The following is a 5,876-nucleotide window of genomic DNA, read 5'->3' as shown; positions in this document are numbered from 1 at the left end:
TTTCCAAAGACTTTTTCACCTGCTCTCAGCTTTTAAAGACGGTCATAAACGCTCAAGAAGTAATTAATGTCAGTTGGAAGTCTGTTTCTGTTGTCTCAGCTCTTGATAAAGAAAAGCCGTGCGTGGGAGACTCCCTCTCTGAAGAAGTTTGCCGTCACCCTGCGAGGGAGAAGAGCCATCAATCACCGAGGCAACCACTGAGACAGTTAACATTAAACACGTGAAATGCGAGATGTTGTGATTTTTTTCCGCTTAAGGCTTCTATCGTTTCTACTCTAACGAGAAAGACCTCTTTATTAGAAGTGAGATTTTAACAAACGTCTCCAGGGTTAACTGCGACCTGAACGCAACACCTAAGACCACCAGCCATCTTGCCTGTGGTACTTAGAGCAGCGCTCAATAAAAATGATCAGAAACCGAACTTCTTATGCGGATCAGTATATTCCGATTCCACTGGTTCTGCAGAAAAAATAAGAAAAGCCGAACTCAAAGCACTGTGTTGCCATTACGGGTACTCTGTCTGCAGCTGCTTTAAGATCTACGCACACCGTGTTGCCATTAAGGCTACCTAGTTAAAAAAAAACTTATATTCACCTTTTTGAACGTGGTTATTAGACACCCGTTAAATCTCCACCGATGTTTCTTGAGAGATCGTTCAGCGAGCGAGTAATAAAAAACTACGTCGCTTCCAACCTCTGCTGTCACTGTAAATCGGACGTGATGTTCTGCAGATGTGCAGTGTGCCTTTCCTCTTGTCGTATTCAAGAGTACTCACTGTGTGAGCTCCTCACTGCGTGTTCTGTACTCTACTGTGATTTAATTTAGATGATTACGTGGAGTAGAGTGACAAGATCTACTTGAACATTTTCGGTTTGTGAAATGAAACACTAAATACTCTACTGTAAATACAAGTAATGGACAATTAAAATAACCACAGTACAGCTAGAAGAGTGAAAGATAAAGGACTATTTAGAATGATATTCACAACAGACTTAAGGACAGCACAACCGCCCGAACAGGGACTTGAACCCTGGGCCCTCAGATTAAAAGTCTGATGCTCTACCGACTGAGCTATCCGGGCTCTGAAAGAAAGCTAACACTGTCGGGATCCTCGCAAGTCACGTGTCTCTTGTGCCGAAGAGCAGTCATACCTGACCCGTCTGGAATGACCACTGACAGACTTTATCCAGAAGCGACAGCACCACTCCCAGTAGAATGAGTGAGAAATACAGCATGACATGGGTAGTAAAGGGGCTCCCACAATCCATCTTTCCTCACATTACTGATTTCTTTCAATAGCATTTTGACCTTTTTTCACATTCAGATTTTTTTCACATTTAATAAAATCTTTTTATCAACAACATTAAAAAGAAAACAAAAGGAAGATTTTTTGGAACAATAATTAAAAAAAATCTTTCAATGCCTTGGTTGTATACGTGTGCACACCCTTTATAAAGGGAGTTGCAACAGTGCTGAAATTTAAAGAGCATTTCTGTAGAGAAAACAGCCTTGATGTTAAGCTTAGGGAGCCTGTCTTTTAGAAATTCTATTTCTTAACACCTTGCACAGCCTCCCGACAGACTAACAAATAGTTTTGGGAGAAATTGGCTCACACACCGGAAGACACTAACGTTTATTTACGTTAGAGTATGTGAATAACAGTTTAACCGAAAAAGTTTGTAATTGTGATTTTGTTTAAATTCAATAAATCGTCTATCAACAGTTACAATTTATTAAGAAATTGTTTTATTTCATAAACTATAAGACAATTCAGAGAGTTTATAGGTCATATCCGTCGCTTATGTTCTTTTAACTCTAGAGTTCAGGATCCAAACCCAGCTGCGGACGATTGTGTTTCTTGAATCTCTTGTAATCATCAAAAGTCGATGTGTAGTCCTTCAGTACTTTCTCGAGTTGTGCCATGGATATTTTATACGATTAATACTTGTCATGCTCTTTCGCATTTTCATTAACAAACGGAAAAAGTTTAAAGTGTGTTTATGGCTGTGCTTCACATCTACACGAGAGCAGTACAGGACACGCAGTGAGGAGTTCGTGAAGCTTTCAGTTTAGTGCGGAGTTCAGAAGGAGGATTCGCTCGCTGAATAATCTCTCAGGAAATCCCGGGTGAGATTCAACCGGTGTTTTCTGCAACAGCCACGACAAGTGTGAAGCAGTCTCTGGATTTCCTGAATTTGAACTAAATTATTAGTTCAAATAATTTAGGATTTAACAGAACTAAATGAGGTACATTTAGAACAGCAGCGCAACCCTACAGCACGTCGAGTTTAATTGTGTAAACTGCATTTAATTGTGTAAACCTGGCTCTCTCTGAACACGAGCAAAGAGTTCACACTCAACAGAAGACTGTGATGTGAGTACTGTAATATAAAGCACCTGGAGATGCCAGGGATTGAACCCGGGACCTTATACATGCAAAGCATGCGCTCTACTACTGAGCTACATCCCCGATGTAAAAGGCTATGGAACAGACTTAGAGATGTGCAAATGCTCACTGATCACACCACTCACGAAAAATGCCTGCAGTTTCCCACTTTCGCGTTTCTTCTACTACAGAGTAAATTCATAGGAATGAAGAAATAAGGAAGGAAAAATAATCGCATCGAAGCTTAAAGAGACTGGGCACAAATTAATCTGTTATTTTTGTATCCAGTTACATGGGCGACGGTGGTTGATTCCCAGACGGGGGAGTGCTTTTTTTCTACTTCCTTACTCGACTGTCTTTCAGTTCTATTTTATTTGTAAGCTTTTTGCATCTTTTAAGTGCTCTTGATTAAACTATGCATAGAAAAACAGCAGTGCTGATGATTTAATGTAAAAGGGTGAAAGGACGCCGCAACCACAGGAATGGTAACAGGAAGGATCGTGTTCTTATTTAATATGTCCATTTGAGGTGTCTTGTCAATGCACACAGGCGGTAGAGCTGAATAATTTACTTTTAGTGGTGTTTTTAAACAAAGATGGAACACGTTCTTTCTATACCAGGAAGAAAGGAGCAGACTTTACCTTTTTAGAGGCAAAAATGACACCTTATCAAAGCTAATATTAATTAAAATGACATCACAACAAAAGAGTGGAGCCTTGAGTTCAAAAGATGTGTTAGCGGACCACAAATTATCTTGAAAAGATTTGGGTTTGTACTGGCTGGGATTCAAACCCGACTCAATTATTTGGAAGGCGCCTGTACCACCAACGCACTTCCGAGAAGCACCTACAAATTATCACAATCCTCTCTCTCACCTACAAAGTTATGGAGACACATACGTCCAATGAAAACTAATTTTATTCACTCAAGGCTCCTCTCTTTTGTTGTGATGTCATTTTAATTGATATTAGCTTTGATAAGGTGTCGTTTTTGCCTCTTAAAGTTAAAGTCAGCTCCTTTGTTCCTGGTATAGAAATAACATGTTCCATCTTTGTTTAAAAACACCACTAAAAGTAAATTATTCAGTTCTAACGCCTGTGTGCATTGACAAGACATCTCAAAAGGACTTATCAAATAAGAACACGATCCTGCTTGTTACCATTCCTGTGGTTGGAGCGTTGTTTCACCCTTTTATGTTCTTTTACAATATTTGCAGACAGGGCTTTATCACTCGAGTTGTACAGAACAAGTGTGCATCGGTCCATGAAAATCATCAGTAGTGCTGTTTTTCTATGCATAGTTTAATCAAGAGCACTTAAAAGATGCAAAAAGCTTTCAAATAAAACAATTGAAAGACAGTCGAGTAAGGAGGTAGAAAAAAAGCACTCCTCCGTCTGGGAATTAACCAGCGTCGCACGTGTGACTGGATACAAAAATAATAGATTAATTTGTGCCCAGTCTCTTGAAGCTTCAATGCGATTATTTTTCCTTCCTTATTTCTTCATTCCCATGAATTTACTCTGTAGTAGAGGAAAAGCGAAAGTGGGAAACTGCAGGCATTCTTCGTGAGTGGTGGATTGTGATCAGTTAGCATCTGCACATCTCTAAGTCTGTTCCATTACTTTTTCCATCAGGGATGTAGCTCAGTGGTAGAGCGCATGCTTTGGATGTGTGAGGTCCCGGGTTCAATCCCTGGCATCGCCAGGTGCTTTATATTACAGTACTCACATCGTAATCTTCTGTTGAGTGAGAACTCTTTACTCGTGCTCAGAGAGAGACAGGTTTACACAATTAAATGCAGGCACACTCGACGTGCTGCAGAGTTGCGCTGCTGTTACTGCTACATTACTGCACTGTATCGGGGCTCCCATGCAGCAGATTTTCGCCAACCTCCCTGGAGAAAAAGGTACATATGAACAGACTGTAGCTGCCTTAAATGCTTACTTTACACCGCGGAGAAATGTGGTTTTGGAACGGCATAAATTTAGGCAGAGAAGTCTCAAATCTGTTGATGCTTTTGTGACTGCACTAAGAGGACTGGCTAAATCGTGTGACTTTGGAGTATTGGAAACTGACATGTTAAGAGATCAACTTGTGGAAAAATGTGCACATAAGAGACTATAAAGTGCTGCAGGATGAAGGCTGACTTTAGAAAGAGCTCTTACAGTCGCTAGAATTCATGAAGCAGCTCAAGCAGAATCAAGAATGCTTTCTGACCACAGTGACACTGATCGGGGCGCTCGCTCATACTTTACAAACAAAAGCCGAGCAGCAGGACGCAGTCATGCTAGAGATATAGAAGAACAGGGGACGGCTGACATTACATGTTACAGGTGCGGACTAATAACACACAAAGCAGATGAATGCGGAGAGCAAACAGCAAAATGTCTACACTGTAAGAAAACAGGACATTATGCACTAGTGTGTAGAAAGAAAGACGGTTCCCATCAGGAAAAGAAATTTAATACAAATAAGGAAGGGACAAAACTGCGAGCAGTTCAAGAACCGTCTTCAGACTCAGATGAATTTGTTAATTCCATTGACCCTGAAGGTAAAGAAACTGTTCGAATAAATGGCCAAGAGATAAAAATGGTGATAGATACAGGAAGTCAAAGAAACTTCATTGGAGTAGAATTTTTAAAGAAAGTGTTTGCACACAGAACTAAACTTCAGCAGACTAAGAAGAAATTTTATGCCTATGCACAAATTAGTCCACTTAAGTGTGTTGGCTACTTCGAGGCACAGCTGAAATGGCAGAAAAATGTAATAAAGGACAAAGTAGTTGAAGGAAATGTAGAAGTGTTGTTGAGAAGAAAAGCATGTTTTGATCTGAAGATTCTGAATGATGGAGACACTGTCAATGCGGTTGACCAGTCTTCAGAGAGGTTTAAGCGGTTAGCACAGGAATATGAGTCACTCTTTAAAGGTTTAGGACAGATCAAGGGTTACAGTCACAAGGTTACAGTAGATGAGAAAGTTTCACCAGTAGCTCAAAGTCTGAGATGAGTACCCTATCCAATGATAGAAGCTGTTAATCAAGAGTTAGATAAAATGTTGGATGATGGAATTATTAAAGACGTGAATGAAGGTGCAGAATGGATATCAAATATTCTGATAATACCTAAAAAAGACACCAAGGAAGTGAGACTGTGTGTGGATCTGCAAGAAGTGAATAAAGCAGTTATCAGAGAGAGACATCCAGTACCAACGGTTGGCAGCATATTGCAAGCAGTGCAAGGAGCCAAAGTTTTTGCAAAGTTAGATGTTCGAAAAGGGTTCTGGCAAGTTGAGTTGGCCCCGGAATCAAGACACCTGACTACCTTCATCACACACAGGGGTTGTTACCATTTCAGAAAAGTTCCCTTTGGCTTGTCTAGTGCCCCAGAGGCCTATCAGAAGGCTATGGACTCAATGTTGTGTGCAATGCCAGGTGTTGTATGGTACAGTATATGGATGATGTTGTAGTACATGCGGAAAATGAAGAACAACT

General features: G+C 40.4%; 3 non-coding genes across 3 annotated transcripts; 1 reads left to right on the top strand and 2 right to left on the bottom strand.

The window, feature by feature from the left end:
• Window positions 1–1,008: 1,008 nt before the first annotated feature.
• On the bottom strand, window positions 1,009–1,081 carry trnak-uuu (transfer RNA lysine (anticodon UUU)). The gene has a single exon. It is a non-coding gene; the product is annotated as a tRNA-Lys (tRNA).
• Window positions 1,082–2,398: 1,317 nt separating this feature from the next.
• trnaa-ugc (transfer RNA alanine (anticodon UGC)) lies at window positions 2,399–2,470 on the bottom strand. The gene has a single exon. It is a non-coding gene; the product is annotated as a tRNA-Ala (tRNA).
• Window positions 2,471–4,018: 1,548 nt separating this feature from the next.
• Window positions 4,019–4,090, top strand: trnap-ugg (transfer RNA proline (anticodon UGG)). Its single transcript has one exon. It is a non-coding gene; the product is annotated as a tRNA-Pro (tRNA).
• Window positions 4,091–5,876: the final 1,786 nt, after the last annotated feature.

Source organism: Lepisosteus platostomus, chromosome 5 (genome assembly GCF_059453375.1).
Source record: "Lepisosteus platostomus isolate fLepPlt1 chromosome 5, fLepPlt1.hap1, whole genome shotgun sequence".
Classification (NCBI taxonomy): domain Eukaryota; kingdom Metazoa; phylum Chordata; class Actinopteri; order Semionotiformes; family Lepisosteidae; genus Lepisosteus; species Lepisosteus platostomus.
The sequence above is the reverse complement of the archived record's forward strand: the minus strand, read 5'-3'. Positions and strand labels throughout refer to the sequence as shown.